The 18551-nt window shown below is 38.6% G+C and overlaps 1 protein-coding gene across 2 annotated transcripts in view; it reads right to left on the bottom strand.

Annotated features, from left to right (window-relative positions):
• Positions 1 to 18551, bottom strand: part of PTPRD (protein tyrosine phosphatase receptor type D) — a 2806079-nt gene that overhangs the window by 1409425 nt on the left and 1378103 nt on the right. For both annotated transcript variants that reach the window (XM_073668359.1, XM_073668367.1), the window contains one exon: positions 11187 to 11225. The gene's annotated coding sequence lies outside the window, so the exon portion shown is untranslated. The remainder of the gene's footprint in view (positions 1 to 11186; positions 11226 to 18551) is intronic.

The following is an 18551-nucleotide window of genomic DNA, read 5'->3' as shown; positions in this document are numbered from 1 at the left end:
ATTCCAAAAATTCCCATGAAGCACCTGAAGGGTTAATAAACTTCTTGAATGTAGTTTTGAGCACCTTGAGGGGTGTAGTTTTTAGAATGGTCTTACGTTTGCATATTTTCTGTCATAAAGGCCCCTCAAAGTCACTCCAAATAAGATGTGGTCCCTAAAAAAATGTGTTTGCAAATTTTGTTTGGAAAAATAAGAAATCGCTGGTCAACTTTTAACCCTTAGAACTTCCTAACAAGAAAAAATGTTGGTTCCAAAATTGTGCTGATGTAAAGTAGACATGTGGGAAATGTTATTTATTAACAATTTTGTGTGACATATCTCTCTGATTTAAGGGCATGAAAATTCAAAGTTTGAAAATTGCAAAATTTTCTAAATTTTCACCAAATTTCTGATTTTTTCACAAATAAACACAAGGGATATCAAAGAAATTTTACCACTATCATGAAGTACAATATGTCATGAAAAAGCATTCTCAGAATCAGGGGAATCCATTGAAGCGTTCCAGAGTAATTACTTCATAAAGTGACAGTGGTCAGAATTGTAAAAATTGGCCTGGTCACGAAGGCGAAAACAGGCACTGGCGCGAAGTGGTTAAATAGCCATGAACAGAGCTATATGAGTAAGTAAAATAAAGATATTAGGTAGATGATAGCTAGATATTTAATGAGAAAGAATATATAACTTACTCTTGTAAATATGTTTTTTTTTTAATGTCCTCACAGGAAACATTTCCATCCAGTTTTGTGCATTTAGAAACCCACTGCTGACAACAAACTAGTGGCAGGTGTGCTTTGCAGTAGGCAGCTGCTTTTTGACATGGATAACTTATTTTCTGATTAGTCATGCAACATTTAAACTTCTTGTTGTAAACAGAAATGTATTGAATAGAATTAAAAAAATAAAATGCTATTTCCATAAATCCATAAGCCTTAATACCTTAATATTGAAGTATCAAATTGAAAGTCAGAATATCACAGTAATCATGTGTCCCACTATATATAAATATATATATACTAGCTATTGAACCCATTCTACGCCCGGGTGGTGAGTATTTTTATTTGTATATGGTCTCCCATGCTGGCATGTGCTGACCCTCTTCTGGTACTTCTGCTGCCCCACCATCCTATCCTGGTATGCATGGTACCCCTCATCCCCTTCCTGGTATGCATGGCACCCCTCATCCCCAATCCTGGTATGCATGGCACCCCTCATCCCCAATCCTGGTATGCATGGCTCCCTCATCCCGAATCCTGGTATGCATGGCTCCCTCATCTCCAATCCTGGTATGCATGGCACCCCTCATCCCCAATCCCAGTATGCATGGCACCCCTTATCCCCAATCCTGGTATACATGGCACCCCTCATCCCCAATCCCTGTATGCATGGTCCCCTCACCCCACAATCCTGGTATGTGTGGTACCCCTCATTCTGGTATGCATGATCCCCTCACCCCACAATCCTGGTATGCATGGTCCCCTCACCCCCCAATCCTGGTATGCATAGGTCCCTCACCCCCCAATCCTGGTATGTGTGGTACCCCTCATCCTGGTATGCATGATCCCCTCACCCCACAATCCTGGTATGCATGGTCCCCTCACCCCCCAATCCTGGTATGCATAGTTCCCTCACCCCCCAATCCTGGTATGTGTGGTACCCCTCATCCTGGTATGCATGATCCCCTCACCCCACAATCCTGGTATGCATGGTCCCCTCACCCGCCAATCCTGGTATCCATGGTTCCCTCACCCCACAATCCTGGTATGTGTGGCTCTCTTATCCCTTTCATGCTGTTCACACATACAAATAAATAAACAGTTATACTCACCTTTGTTCTCTGTGCTCCAGCGCTGCTGTGTCCTGTTCTGCCTGAGGCCGGGGCTGGAGTGAGGCGCCAGACCACCTCGCTGTCTGGCGCCATTTTGCTGAAGACACACTGCAAATGTGTCTTCAGTAAAGTGGCGCCGGATAGCGCTATGCGCATGCGCCGAGCCGATGCCACACTCCTGCCCTGGTCTCCGGCGTAGAGAGGCGCCGCGGCAACGCTCGGGAGGAGTCAGGTAAGTATGTAAGTATGGCGCCGGAGATCGCAGTATGCGTTCAGTGACAACGCAAACCGCGATCTCCGGCGCCATACACTCCTCTTACCTGTAACGGCTTGATGCCTGCTTCTGTCTGGAGTCAGACTGCGCGTCTCGCATGCGCAGTCTATAAAGACTTAAGACAGAGACACGCATCCCCGGTTATATTATAGGTATAAAAATATGAACACCATATATAAACTTATAGTCCTATCCTTGACCAGCACTTTGTTTTGCTTTTTGTGATCTAGAAATGTACAAAGTTTATTCTAATTATTTTATTGAAAAGTTATACAGATTGCTTTCTACATTCCCTACATTGAAATATTGCTCAATGATTACATTTTGAATGTATCTGGCATCCAACAAAGAAAACTCAGACGTTTATGCCATTTTAAATATAAATACCATAAATGATTTACCCCTAAGCTTCTCCTTAAAGTGGCTGCCCACAAGGGTTTTATTATTTCAGTTTGGGGTTTTGCGGGGGATTTCGAGCTCTGACTTTGAAAATTAGAACTTCAGCTGCTATACACATAAATTAACACAATTATTAGCACAGAATGCTGAATCTTAGGCTATGTGCACACAAAGCGATTTTAATGCGTTTTTTGTGGCGTATTTTCAATGCAAAAATGCCGCGAAAACGCATTAAAATCGCTTGTAATAGGTCTGCCATTTACTGCAATGCAAATCCGCATGTGCTGTGCATATCATGCAGAAATTTCCACTGCGAATTCGCATTGCGGTAAAAACCGCAGCAAGACCAATTCTAGTGTGATTTCGCTGTGAAATAGCCGCCATTGACTTGCATTGGATCGCATAAGATCCGCATGACTACATGTACACATGCGGATCTTATGCGATTAATACGCGGATGGTACCCGGGTCTGGAGAAGAGCAGACTCTCCTCCAAACCCGGGTATCATAGTACCTGTAAGTAAAAAAATTAAAAAAATAACCTTATACTCACCTTCCGATGGCCTCCACTCTGCTCCCGGGGTCGCTGCTGGCTCCGTGGCGGGTACCAGTAATGTAAAAGGACCTTCCATAACGTCAGCGGTCATGTGACAGGTCACGCAACCGCTGACGTTGGCGGTCGTGGGACCTGTCACATGACCGCTGATGTCATGGAAGGTCCTTTTACATTACCAGTACCTGCCACAGAGCCAGCAGCGATGCCGGGAGCAGACCAAGGCCGCCAGAAAGGTGAGTATAAGGTTATTTTTCATTTTTTACTTTCTAATTCTTTTTTTTTAACATTATGTTGGTCACACTATATAAATCCATGCCGGTTGCATGGATTTATATAGTGTGACCAACTTTCAAGCACATTTCCAAGTGATGCTAAAATCGCTTGGAAAAGCGCTTGATAACCCGCATGCGAAATCGCATGCTAAAAACGCTTGACAAACGCTTCTACCTGGCGGGAAAAATGCATGTACAATCCGCATGCGTTTTTTATGCCAGGGAGATGCAGAAACGCTCAGGAAAAATCCGGAGCATTTCTGCATTGTGGGCACATAGCCTTAGTCTGTGTTCAAGTGTTGCACTCATGTTGCTATTTTTTTTGTCCCAACCGTGGTAAAAAAACACCATTTTGATCAGTTTTTCAAAAAACACTGCAAAAAAAAACACAGTGTGTTTGTAATATGTGAATACTGCCTTGAATCAAAATAGTATGGAGAGGTGAGGATTTGTCTTGTTAAGTGAGAGTATTGATTAAAAGTTTCACATTGTAATTATTTATTAGTTAGTCCTTGAAATTTGGCTGTTTATATTCTGCATTGGACAGATTGTTAGAGCCTGACTATATTCCAGATTGTTCCCTACCAGGAGATAATCACTTCAATCAATGGGTGACTGTTCTAGCTCTATTTGCTCATGTGGAGGTTGGCAGTTACTTACAATATCAATTCTTATTGTAGACTCCTCAACAACATGTTCTTACCCAAGATCTCTCATGTTTCTGCTGATAATTTTTTTTATTCACTATAGCACAACACTTTACAGATATCATCATCATCATCACTGTCCCCATCTAAATTCCTTATCAGTAAGTCTCCGGAGTGTGGGAGGACACCGGATTACTTTCTTTCATTGAGTGCTTATTTTTTGTTGTTGCTGCTCCAAATTACAGTACACATTGTGCCACAGCTGAGATTAGTACTCGGCAATAAAGATAAAATGAAAGAAGAACTTCAATAGAGACCCCTTTTGTTAGCCACATGAGAGACCTACTGAACAGTAAAACAAGGATCAAGTAGCTCTATGTATTACAAAAATGACTCATTTACTTAATTTCATGCCATGTAATACTTAAAGGGAACCTTTTCGGTTGAGTCAAGCTGCATGAACCTCAGCAGCCAGAATCAAATACCGTCTCCTGAAGTAGAAACAAGCCTGTTTCACTCTGACATGTTACAGTGTTTCAAGAAAAACCTAGTTGAAAAAGTGACCAGGAACCAGTTGAACAGTCCAGGATCCTGGTCCTTCAGGTGCTTCTCCCCATCCACTCAGTTGAACTGACCAGTCTCTCAATTTACACACATATAAGGAGAAATCTGTCAGTCCAGTTGAGGGGGAACAGCACTCACTCAAGTCTCTCCCTATGTACACTTGAGAAAAAGACCTTTCAATAACCTTCTGCAGCGCTGGAAAGGGCTCAAAAATCTATAGGTAGGGGGACTTACTTAATGAAAATAAAACAGAATAGAGGATATGCCACTACCAGTCTAGCAATGCTCAGTTTGACAAGCAAGAAAGCAGCAATAAGTCTGTGCCCCATGCCAGAGATAAATTTCTACTAGTGATTACTATACTAACTGTGAGCGCAGATTCTGCTCATAAAAACACTAGAAAAAGTGCTCACAAAACACTAGAAAGAATTGTCCCATTCATTTGTATGAAGCCAAGATTTACTGCTCATTTGTGGAAGCTTTCAAAAACACCAAGCGTTTAAAAGAAGTAAAATGTTCATTCTTTCCACTGGATAAACACTACATACTGTTCAATAGAAGTCAAAGGGAAGGCTAAAAAACACCCAGGTGACGCTTGGGCTTCTTTTTGAGCATTTTGTAAGCATGTTTGCATCAAAAAATCTTCATTACTTTATGGATTTCAAAAAATGTGCCAGAAAACACCAGTAAAAAGACTCCCTACAAAACGTGATAGTGGAAAAAAAAACATCAAAAATGTGCCAAGCAACATATGTGAAAAAAAAGACACTTCAGGAATACAAAATGCCAGTGAAAAGTTGCAATTCTTGAAGAATTTTCAGTCTGAAAAATGGACATTTTAAACACCAGAAAATAATGAATATGCGCTTAGAGTGTGAACATACTCAAACATTTCTAGCAGGAGAAAGCAGGAATATCTCATAACTGGAGTTACAAAAAAGATGTACTGAAGAACATACAGTGGCATGTAAAAGTTTGGGCACCCCAGGTCAAAATTACTGTTTTTGTGAATAGTTAAGAAAGTTGAAGATGAAATGGTCTCTAAAGGGCCTAAAGTTAAAGATGACACATTTCCTTTGTATTTTAGGCAAATAAAAACATATTTTCAGCTTTAATATTTTAAAAATTACAAAAAGGAAAATGGGCAGATGCATTAAATATGCACACAGATGGGGCTTGTATAGAATGCCAATCACACAGATGCATGTGTTCGACAGTGTCTGGCTTACAGCCTATTTATAACGCCCATACTATTAGATCAGACAGGCTGCCCAGCACTGTATATGTGCACCCCATGGTTAGTACCTAGTTGCACCCATTTTTGATAGTATCACAGCTTGTAAACACTTTTTGCAGGCAGCCAAGAGTCTTTCAATTCTTGTTTGAGGGATTTTCATCAATTCTTCCTTGAAAAATTCTTCCAGTTCTGTAAGATTCATGGGTCATCTTGCATGTACTGGCATTTTAAGGTCTAGCCACAGATTTTCAATGATGCTCAGATCAGGGGACTGTGAAGGCCATTGTAAAACCTTCAGCTTGTGCCTTTTGAGGTAGTCTATTGTGGATTTTGACGTGTTTACGATCATTATCGATTTGTAGAAGCCATCTTCTTTTCAACTTCAACTTTTTTACAGATGGTGATATGTTTGCATCAAGAATTTGTTGAACTTTCATTGAATCCATTCTTCCTTCTACTGGTGAAATGTTCCCAGTGCCATTACCTGCAGCACAATCCCAAAGCATGATTGATCCACCCTCATGCTTAGTGGTTGGCAAGATGTTCTTTTCCTGAAATTCTGTGCCCTTTTTTCTCCACAAATACCTTTGATTATTGTGGAGAAAGAGTTCTATTTAAACCTCATCGGTCCACAGGACTTGTTTCCAAAATGCATCAGGCTTGTTTAGATGTTCTTTTGCATACTTCTGATGCTGAAATTTATGGTAGGACGCAGGAGAAGTTTTCTTCTGATGATTCTTCCATGAAGGCCATATTTGTGCAGGTGTCTCTGAGCACTAGAAGTACAAGCCATAACCCTAACAGGTTAATTAAGGTCTGAAACCTTGGTCAAAATTACCTGAGCACACAAATCTCGAAGTGTGCCCAAACTTTTGCATCAGACCATTTTCCTTTTTGGAATTTTTAAAATGAAAAAAAAAAGACAATATTTTTTTGCCTAAAATACAAAGGAAAAGAGTCATCTTTAATTTTGGGCATTTTAGAGCTCGTTTAATCTTCAACTTGCTTAATTGTTCACAATAACAGTAATTTTGACCAGGGGTGCCCAAACTTTTACATGCCACTGTAACAGGGAAATTGCTAAAAAACATAATGTTAGCCTACAGTTATATAAGTGTAAGAACAAAACCCTAAAATAATTGACTATTTTCTTGAATGGGTTACTTTCATCTTGCTTAGTTTTATTTAATAAACGGTTTGTAATGAGTCATTGTGTAAGTTCGGACAAATATGACTGGTAACATTTATTTCCTTTTTCCTCACAAGTCTTTATCCTGCTTGGCAGCAATACATATCCACAAGACCTGGTTTTGTAAACTTACATGTTGTATGTTTATATTGCTTTATATTGCACATTAGATCATTTCCTGCTCACTATTGTTCCATAACATTTCTGTCTGTCTTGTACAAGGTCTTGAACATAAATTCGAAACAATAACACAATAAATTCAGGATTTTATGTTCACAAAGTATAATGTGAGACAATAGTTTTTCAGCAGATGCAAAAGTTCACTTTTTATTAAACTCCAAACTCAAAACTGTTTGAAGAATTTTACAATTCACTAAATATAATATATCAAAAATATGGTTTATTGCTAAGTTCAGGGTAAAAGAAAATGTCTACTATGATTACAATAGACATATATAGTACTAAATTTATATGGATACACCTAAATTAAATGGGAATGGTAGGTGATATCAACTTCCTGTTTGTGGCACATTAGTATATGGGAGGCGGAAAACTTTTCCAGATGGGTGGTGACCATGGCGACCATTTTGAAGTCGGCCATTTTGGATCCAACTTTATTTTTTTTCAATGGGAAGAGTGTCATGTGATGCATCAAACTTATTGAGAATTTCATAAGAAAAACAATGGTGTGCTTGGTTTTAACGTAACTTTATTCTTTCTTGAGATTTTTACAAGTTTATGACTACTTATAAAATGTGTTCAAAGTGTTGCCCATTGTGTTGGATTGTCAATGCAACCCTCTTCTCCCACTCTTGACACACTGATAGCAACACCGCAGAGGAAATGCTAATACAGGCTTCCAGTATCCGTTGTTTCAGATGCTGCATGCTGTTTCCCCCCTCCCATATACTAATGTGCCACAAACAGGAAGTTGATACCACCAACCATTCCCATTTTATTTTAGGTGTATCCATATAAATGGCCCACCCTGTATTTGCTACCAATGGGTAGACACATATAGACACATATGGCATAAACAACTCCCGAACAAAATCATGATTTTTTTAGGCCACTCAACTTGGGATATGGCCAAACGAAAACAGATGGGCACAATCCGAATGCTAACGTTTATCAAAGATAGGTGTGCTAGTAAGACAGGTACATATAAAATTTATATAGACGCATAGATAAGAATACGTGCAATGCAGAACTTGCACATCCCAATAGTAAAAATAAATCTTTATTGATTTGAAGATAATAAAAAGTCAACATGGCACAGACATAAAAAACACACTTAAAATACTAAATGTTGCATACATAAACATGCTCTTGTACAGAATAATGTTAAACAAAATGAAGCATACCCTCCAAACAAATATCAGATATACAATGCAGAATACCAAGGTAAAAAAGAACTTGAATGTAAAGTAGCATGTAGGAAAAAATAAATGCAATGTAGAGGAAAATATGCAAACCTACAAAAAGTGGTAAAATGGAACAAAGAAAAATACAATTGTAACATAAACCCTTGTAAGGTAATAGAGTAGATACATATGTAGACCAGCCTTACCTGGGAAAGAAGGATATGGAGTAAACATCCTATGTCTATCGCCGCATATACTGGATTTTTATACATATGGCTTGTATTATTAAGACTATGTTGTCATGATGAGCTTTTGATGTCACAGATGTTCTGCAGCATTTCTGCACCTATTAGGTCAATTAGGTTTCTTGCGTTTTTTTCAATGCACTTTTTTTTGTGTTTTTTTACATACATTTTTTATTGTGTTTGATGTTGTTTTTTTTTCTCTTTGCAGTTTGTCATTTTAAATAGAGCTGCATTGTATTATGCATTTACCTGCAGATCTGCAGATTTTCCTATGGGGAGAAATTGACATGTTGCAGATTTGAAACACACCGCAGGTCAGTTTATGCTGCATAAAAATAAGCACAGTGAGCATGAGATTTCTACAAATACACTTTGCTGCAAATGTAATGAGATGTGTTCTGTGACCTCGCTCCACCGCAGTCACCCTTCCACCCGGTAAGCTACCTTCGGACTATAAGACGCACCCCCATTTTCCTTCCAAATTTGAAGGGGGGGGAGTGCGTATTATAATCTGAAAAATACCGTAAGAAATGTATTATAAAGTGAAGATGCTGAATTTTAGAAACCTCAGAATAGGGGGTTACATTTCAAGCCCACCTCTTGGAATGCTACAGAATGAAGACTATGATATTGAATGCTCTAACATGATGACCAAGTAACAAGAAAAAGTTTAGAAAGAAGAGCCAGGCCACCATAGCAGCACAAAAACAGACCCAATAAGTGTTGCTGCATCATCAGGATGATTTTTAATTGTTTTTAATCTTGTCTTTTTTCTTTTCTGCTCATTTTGTTAGTATACAATTGTGGGCATTTGTTTAATGTGTTCCTGCTTTGTGTTTTGTAAAAATCACTGTTATCTATTTCTTCTCCATTCACATATTGTAATTATAATTGACAGCAAGAATCACTCAAAAGATTGACACATGCCGAAAAAAAATAATCTACTAATCAAATATCAGTGGCAGAAAGTATTCTGGATATTAACATTTCAAGCAACTTTAGGTCTCAAAGTTATCTGATCACACAAAAATGAGAAAAGTGGCTAATAAATGTTTAACAAATATAAAATCATGATTTTACTTATATGCTCTGCTTTATATTAATGTAATCGCTGCATCAATGCATCAATCGAAAGATTTTTCTGTATTTTCATGACTGGAAATTTTTTCATTCACAACACAACTGATGGTCCCAACCCCATTTATAAGGCAAGAAATCCCACTTATTAAACCTCACAGGGCACACCTGTGAAGTGAAAACCATTTCCGGTGACTACCTCTTGAAGCTCATCAAGAGAATGCCAAGAGTGTGCAAAGTAGTTATCAAAGCAAAAGGTGGCTACTTTAAAGAACCAAGAATATAAGACATATTTTCAGTTGTTTCACACTTTTTTGTTAAGTATATAATTCCACATGTGTTAATTCATAGTTTTGATGCCTTCAGTGTGAATGTACAATTTTCATAGTCATGAAAATACAGAAAAATCTTTAAATGAGAAGGTGTGTCCAAACTTTTGGTCTGTACTGTATATATAAAACAAAATCAAATATAGACGTTCATCTTGAAGATATCTAGTGCTGAAATCTGAGTATTGCCTCATCACCATATTTTATGTACATATTCCTCTCAGGCCTGACACTTTCTACGTTGCAATGTAGTTTAAAAAGTTTGCCTTGTTCAACTTCATACCCCACCCTGTTATTACTTAGGCCAGTAGGAAGCACAGTGTCAATGCTCATTTTACTTGCAATCACAGCACATGAGCAAATTTAGATTGCTACTTCCAATGGTTTGCATTAGAGTTCTGGTCCTTTTCCTCTCTGAGGAGGCAATTTGAATATTTAAGTTTCCAGTGGAGCATGAAGACTCCTTACACTTGCATGTCAGGCATGTCACTCTCCACAAGGAGATATGCTACTCCTTAGACCCCAGTCAGAGGCCTCTCATACCACTAAATCAGATCTCTTGTTTAGCACTGAGGAGGGGCAACACCCTGAAACAAATGTCTGCAAATAGAGATTCTGGTTTGACTTTTATCTTTAGTCATGTAACAAGGCAGATTAAAGGGTTTATGTTGACTTTCAGCATTGCAACTTCCAATAGGTGGCACTAGAGTTCAGGTTCCCTTCTTATCTGTAGAGGATATTTACATATTCATTCTAATAAATGGATACCCATGTAATCCATAGTATTGTTGAGTTATCAAGAGTGGCTTGTTAAGCTCCTAAGCATTAAAAAGTCACAAAAAAGTTAGAAGAAAAAAAAGTAAAGTAAATTTTTGACTTTGTGCAAAGATCATAAACTGCTGGCACCATGAAAATTTGGCGCATACATATGGCACCAAATGCCACAAACAAGAGAAAGTAACAAAAAAATGCAAATGATGAATCAGAGCCTAAAAACTCAATAAAAAGCAAGTTCAAAAGCAATAATGAATCCGGCTCTTATTTTTGGCGAGCCAGTGTCAATTCAAATAAGGTATATATTATATAGCATATTTTTCTTAAAATAAAAAATGATACAAGTAGTACATTTTTGGAGTCACTCTACTATTTAAACCAAAGTAAAAGTAGAATAAATGATGATTCAAACCAGTGGGAATGACTGTTCTTACCTGGACATGAAAGTTTAAAGTGCAGTAAAACCCCGAGACCTGTAAATAAAACAGGATCCATTAAATTGGCAGCAAATGAAATTGAAGGATAATATAAACAAGCTACTTCACAAATCAATACTTAACACAATTAATAACCATGTTAAATATAGTTAAATCAATTGCAATAACTCTCAGTGCAAGAAACTTGATATAGAATATTTATTACACTAATCGGAAGAATAAAAAGTTTCTGAATTCAATATATATGGAGAAAGAATATATTCATGCTATTCTGTATTGTCAATAGCTTGATACACATTTTTCCTAGAATTGATTCAAATAATCGGGAAAGTAAAGGTAAAATATCTCCATATATTTATTCAACGACATATCACATTCTTAGTTTTTATGTTCACATTATAATAATTTAATGTGAATTAAGATAAGTGCTTGGTACTAGAGTTTATCATGTAATGTATACATGTCAGTCACTTCCAGGAATGTTTTAACTTGTCAATCAGTATAAGTATTACAAAGAACAATCATGTGTTTTCCCACAGCTCCCTTTAATCACTGTCAGTGAAAAAAACACACTTAGCCAATTCCAAATCCAAAGTAATTAGATTGTATAGTTTTGATCATCCAGAAATAGAACGTAAAGGCCTGTAAAAGTGGGTTCAATAGTTAATGGGAGCAAAAAAAATTGATTATCTATCCATCAATTTATCTATCTATCTATCAATCTATCTATCTTTGACAAATATCGACGACAACTTTCTAATAGAACATCCAACCACACCTTTTATAAGTATTACTTAAGATACATAAGTCCTTAATTAATCCTCCTGTACCAGTCGCTGACTCGTTTTTCTTCAAATTATTGTACCTGTTGTTTGCTATGTATACCCCTTTTAAATATGTAAAGCACCATGGAATTAATGGCGCTATAATAAAAATAATAATAATAATAATAATTAATCCACCGGGGTGACCTACAGTTTCAGGCATAGATTCTGTTACTAGTAAGATTGGAACATATCTTGACAAAATATTAAACCCATTAGCCAGAAACTCAGTGTCTTATATTTGAGATACATCCAATTTTTTTTATCAAAACTACAAGAAATAGAATTAAAGGAAGAAGTTATTTTGGCTTCGTTTGATGTTGTTTTTTTTATATACATCTATTGACAATGAAAGGGGGATTATGGCTGTAAAACAAAAAAATGTTGCTGAGTTTTCTGATGCAAATCAACAGTTTATTATTAAGCTAATGAAGCTGTTAGACTTTGTCTTAGAACATAATTTTTTTTTGTTTGAAGGTGATTTTTATGTACAACGATGAGGAACCGCAGTTGGTCCTAATCTGGCACCCACATATGCAAATATCGTTATGGCAACATTGGAAAAGAACCTCGTCTATCTGTTCCCCACTTTAGGTTTGTCCTGAGGTGGTGGACATGCATAGATGATGTCTTCCTCTTTTGGATGGGTACACAAATTGATTTACTTAACTTTCATACATATTTGAATCAAATTGATTTACATTTAGAAAAAGCCAGTATTCTGGCGAAATGTGCGTCAGGGACACATGTCCCACTTGCACACATGAGGATTAACAGGATCATATAGCGTACCACACATAGACGGGGTTAACAGACTCAGTGCACTCGGAATGTCACAGCATGCCAGCTAGTGTAATCTGAGCATCTACGCACACCAGGGTTGTCTCCTGCTGGAGACACTACTCAGCCTGCACACTCCTCTGTGCTGTGCAATAGCCTCGTATAGCAGATTTTGTTAGTAGTGACACGGCTCTACTATTCTGCCATGCTTCATTGGATTTAAGAAAGCATATTATTAATTTAAATGTTTATAGCATACATATAGATATTTAGCAGCATACTGAGCAATTTGATTAATACAGCAGGACACATTGAGATTGATACTCATAAGACTATCAGTCATCAGCTTCAAGCTAACCTCTTCTCTAAACTCACAGATCATATACCTAAAAACACTGTTTATTGGTATCAATTAAAAAAATGAAAGCAATGCAAACAATTCCATCAAAAAACAAATTGGCCATACCCAGTATGAACCCCAAACAGGGTATATAGTCGGGCAAGGGGTAACGATTACCCTACACTGACCACTGATAAGTGGAGGTTGGCACCCTCTTGAGACGCAAATGGCGCCCCCGCTCCAAGACGACTTTCCCCAAAAATCCCTGTTAGGCCCTAATCAGATGAAAGGTAATGGGTATTACACACAAAATAAGAAAGCAAATGAAAGGTAGCTGAACCACCAAATCTGGACAACACTCCACAGCACAGCCAACATCCCACTGTAACTTAGTTACATGCAAGAAATATAACAGTGGTGAAATGATCATATACAGCCATATTTGCCATAGTTTATCAAATGCCATAGTTTATCAAAGTGTCTTGGCAGTTAGATATGGCAGTTGGACAGGGCATGAGACAGGTAAGACATGCAAGACAATTAAACAAACTTGCTTCCAGGTCATCTGTTTTGCAAACAGTATTCACCATTTCTATTTGTGCCATTTACATTCTGGCTGCTACAATCATCCACATTCACCGTTCTCCCACAAATTCTGCACACTTCATCCATATTAATCCCTCTCTCCTCTCTTCTCCTATGTACAGCTGTCATGCTCTCTTCACAATGTTATACCACACAGATCCATTAATTCCCACCATACAACACAGGAACCGCTCTCACAAATCACTCAACCATCTGCTCACTCTCTGTATCTTCCTTCACTTAGTCGCAGGTGATATTTCTCCTAATCTAGGACCCTCCAGTAATAATGCTAACTCTTTCCCTGTTACATTCAGTAACCCTGCTAATCTCATTAATATTCCCTGCATATCTTCTGTCTCATTCAACTGTGCCCTTTGGAATGTGCGGTCAGCATGTAATAAACTCTCTTACATCCATGACTTTTTCCTCTCTAATTCCCTCAACCTTCTGGCTCTCACTGAAACCTGGATCCAGCAGTCAGACACCACCGCCACTGCAGCTCTCTCCTATGGTGGCCTACACTTCTCTCATACTCCGAGACCTGACAACAGATCAGATGGAGGTGTTGGTCTGCTTCTTTCAACGAAATGTACTTTTCAGGTTATCCCCCCAGTACCCTCCCTTATCTTCCCTTCTTTTGTGGCCCACACAGTCAGACTCTACCAGCCCTTCTCCCTGCGAGTTGTCTATCGCCCTCCAGGTCCCTTCCGTCAGTTCCTGGATCACTTTGCTGCCTGGCTTCCAAATTTTCTATCCTGTGACATCCTCACGATAATCATGGGAGATTTTAACATCCCAATTGGCGATTCTCTTTCTCCATCTGCCGCTCATCTTTTATCCCTAACCTTCTCCTTCGGCCTTTCACAGCTTGCTAATTCTCCTACACATGAAGACGGGAACACATTAGACCTGATCTTCTTCCGGCTTTGCTCAGTACATGACTTTACTAACTCCCCCCTTCCACTATCTGACCATAATCTTCTTTCATTCTCTGTCAAGAACTGTGACTCTCCTCAAGACACCCCCACTTTCCAGACTTATAGAAATATACACGCCATTAACACCCAGAAATTAATGAAAAAGTTGCAATCATCATTGGCCCCAATCTCCTCCCTCTCATGTCCCGACTCTGCATTGAAGCATTATAACGAAATAATGCTATGCACTCTGGATGAAGCAGCACCTCCTACACAAAGAACAATTCGGCATAGACGGCGACAACCCTGGCACACGCCTCACACACGTCTTCTGTAGCGGTGCTCCAGGTGTGCTGAAAGGCTGTGGAGAAAATCCAATCTGCCCAAAGATTTTCTCCAATATAAATTTATGCTGAAAACATATAACTCTGCGCTTCACCTCTCCAAACAAACCTACTTTAACAACCTCATCATCTCACTTTCCAATAATCCTAAACGACTCTTTGACACGTTTCATTCTCTCCTCAATCAAACAGCACAGGCCACCCGACCACTGACCTCAGCGCTGAGAAAAAATTGACCATATCCGACAGGAAATTTTCTCCAAATCCCCAAACGTTAATCATGCTCTCCCCCGCCACATTGTATCTTGCTCACTTTCTGACTTCGAACCAGTCACGGAAGATGAAGTGATCAGGCTCCTTGCATCTTGTCGCCCTACTACCTGCACCAGTGACCCTATTCCCTCACATCTCCTTCAGTCCCTTTCTCTAGCTGTCACCACTCACCTAACTAAAATTTTCAACCTCTCCCTCTCATCTGGTATCTTTCCCTCTTCTTTTAAACATGCCAGCATACATCCATTACTTAAAAAACCATCCCTTGACCAGAACTGCACAGCCAACTACAGACCTGTCTCCAATCTTCCCTTTATCTCTAAACTCCTGGAACACCTGGTCCATTCCCATCTAATCCGGTATCTCTCAGACAACTCTCTTCTTGACCCTTTACAATCTGGTTTCCGCTCTTTATATTCTACTGAAAGTGCCCTCACTAAAGTCTCTAATGATATACTAACAGCTAAATCTAATGGTCACTACTCCCTGCTGATTCTCGTGGATCTCTCTGCAGCATTCGACACTGTGGATCACCAGCTCCTCCTCACTATGCTCTGCACTATTGGCCTCAAGGACACTGTTCTCTCCTGGTTCTGCTCTTATCTCTCTGACCGCTCCTTCTCTGTGTCTTTCGCCAGCTCCTCCTCCTCTCTCCTTCCCCTTACTGTCGGGGTTCCTCAAGGATCAGTCCTAGGCCCCCTTCTTTTCTCCTTATACACTGCTCCCATTGGACAAACAATCATCAGATTCGGTTTTCAGTACCATCTCTATGCTGATGACACCCAATTATACACCTCTGCTCCGGACATCACCCCTGCATTACTACAAAAGACCAGTGATTGTCTTTCTGCTGTGTCTAACTTTATGTCCTCCCTCTGTCAAAAACTGAATCTGTCAAAAACTGAACTACTCGTATTTCCTCCCCCCACTAACCTACCTGTGCCCGATATTGCCATTTCCGTTTGTGGCTCAACCATTACTCCCCAGCAACAAGCCCGCATCTTGGGGTCATTTTTGATTCAGATCTTTCCTTCACTCCTCACATCAAATCACTCGCTCGTTCATGTCATCTACACCTCAAAACCATCTCAAGAATCAGGACTTTTCTCACCTTTGACTCGGCAAAAACTCTTAATGTAGCTCCTATTCATTCTCGTCTGGACTACTGCAACTCTCTACTTATTGGGCTCCTTCTTACTAAACTCTCCCCTCTCCAATCCATCCTTAACACAGCAGCCAGGATCATATTCCTCGCCAACCGCTACACCGATGCCTCTTCCCTGTGCCAGTCATTGCATTGGTTGCCCATCTAATATAGAGTTCAATTTAAACTTATCACGCTTGCCCACAAAGCGATCCATGCTTCAGTACCCCCTACATATCCTCCCTTGTCTCAGTCTACCACCCTACACGTGCTCTCCGTTCTTCCAATGAATTAAAACTAAAATCCTCCATAATCCGAAGTTCCCACTCCTGTCTCCAAGATTTCGCGCATGCTGCGCCAATTCTTTTGAATGCACTACACAGGACAGTTCGATTAATTCCCAATACCCACAGTTTCAAGCAGACTCTAAAAACCCATTTCTTTAGACTGGCGTATCACCTACACACACTATCTGTCCATCCCAGTTTTCCCCCATATTAAAATCTTCTTCAATTTCAGGTTCATACCAACCCTGCACTTAATAGCCTCGGTCAGGACTGTACACATAATGGCAGGCGACCAGTCCATGTATTATTATTTATCCTATTTAATATATCAAGGCTGCATTATACAATATATGTACATTCTACCTTTTGTGTCTCCCCCATTTTCTCATAGACTGTAAGCTTGCGAGCAGGGCCCTCACTCCTTTCGATATGAGATATGCTTATTCTGTATTGTCTGTATAAGTCCCCCCTAAAATTTGTAAAGTGCTGCGGAATATGTTGGCGCTATAAAAATAAAAATTATTATCATTATTATTATACAGAAAGTAAAATGTCCTGCAAAAACTGCACTCTTTGTTATATGACTGTTATACAATCTATGTCAGACAAATTATCCTGCCGTTACAGCCCACCATAGATGTGCATATAGCTAATAACTAAATGCTAACACGGACATACTGCACTAACTCAAATGTTGCAGAATAAACTATATTAGAGGTCTAGCATAGTTTATAACAGGATATCATTACAGTAGAGTCCAGAAAAAATAAAGGTGTAGTACATAACAATGGTTTTTATTATTATATACCTAAAACACAAACCATAGTCTCTTTTCCTAACCCCTTCTCTAAAAGCAGTATGCCTATCCTTTGTTGCAAATGGATATCAATTAGTCCTAGCCTTTACTATTAAAGGGACAATGGCCAGAGATCCATCAATAATTTAGAATTATTTTCATCTCCTCATCCTGTATAGCAATCAGGACTTTAGTGGGCCACAGCTGTTTAAATATAATAACCATTTATATACAGCAGTGTCCCAACATACACCCATAATTTGGGTGTGCATCAATTATTTTAATATCTATTATAAAAAAATTATAAATTGAAATAAAAGTTAATTGTTAATCACATCACTTTGCCCCTTCTTTCCCTATTAATCTATTACTTTTCAGTGGTGTAACATAGTAACATAATAACATAGTTTTTTAAGGTTGAAGAAAGACTAAAGTACAGTATACACTATGTGAATGTCATATCCAATGAGATTTGACAACAAATTTACTATACTATTACATTTACACTAGTCAGTTCTAATACAAGCATGCAGTTTCTTGAAGTCCTTGTCTCTCATTAGAATAAAAAACTTACTACTTCACTTTTAGTTAAACCAACAGATCGAAATGACTTATTACAGTACATCAGTCATTATCCAAAACGTATAATTCAATATTTATCAAGTAGCCAATATCTTAGGATAAACAGAATTGAAAGTGATGAGAGTAATTTATAAAATACAATGCATTTTCTGACAGAAAACTCAAATACAGGGGCTATCCTCAGAAACTTCTACATGACCAGAGTGACAAAGCTCACAAGTTAGATAGAACTATACTATTAAATACGGTTAGTCGAAGGAAAAATCATGATAGAGTTCCAGTGGTCTCAACTAATGGAGAAGAAAGTGAACAGACTGCCAAAATAATAAGAAACCATTGGAAAATGTTGGAAAATTGTTTCAATTATATTTCGGAGTTTAAGAGTCCACCATTGTTCTCTTATAGGAGGCCAAAAAACAAAAAAGATACCTTAAGATACTCTGATATCGGTTCATTTATAACAACTGTTCAGACACATATAAGGGCTGTT

This window comes from Phyllobates terribilis, unplaced genomic scaffold (assembly GCF_046119375.1).
Source record: "Phyllobates terribilis strain yellow unplaced genomic scaffold, ASM4611937v1 Scaffold_1__5_contigs__length_1240528914, whole genome shotgun sequence".
Lineage (NCBI taxonomy): Eukaryota > Metazoa > Chordata > Amphibia > Anura > Dendrobatidae > Phyllobates > Phyllobates terribilis.
This window is presented reverse-complemented; position numbering and strand designations above follow the sequence as displayed.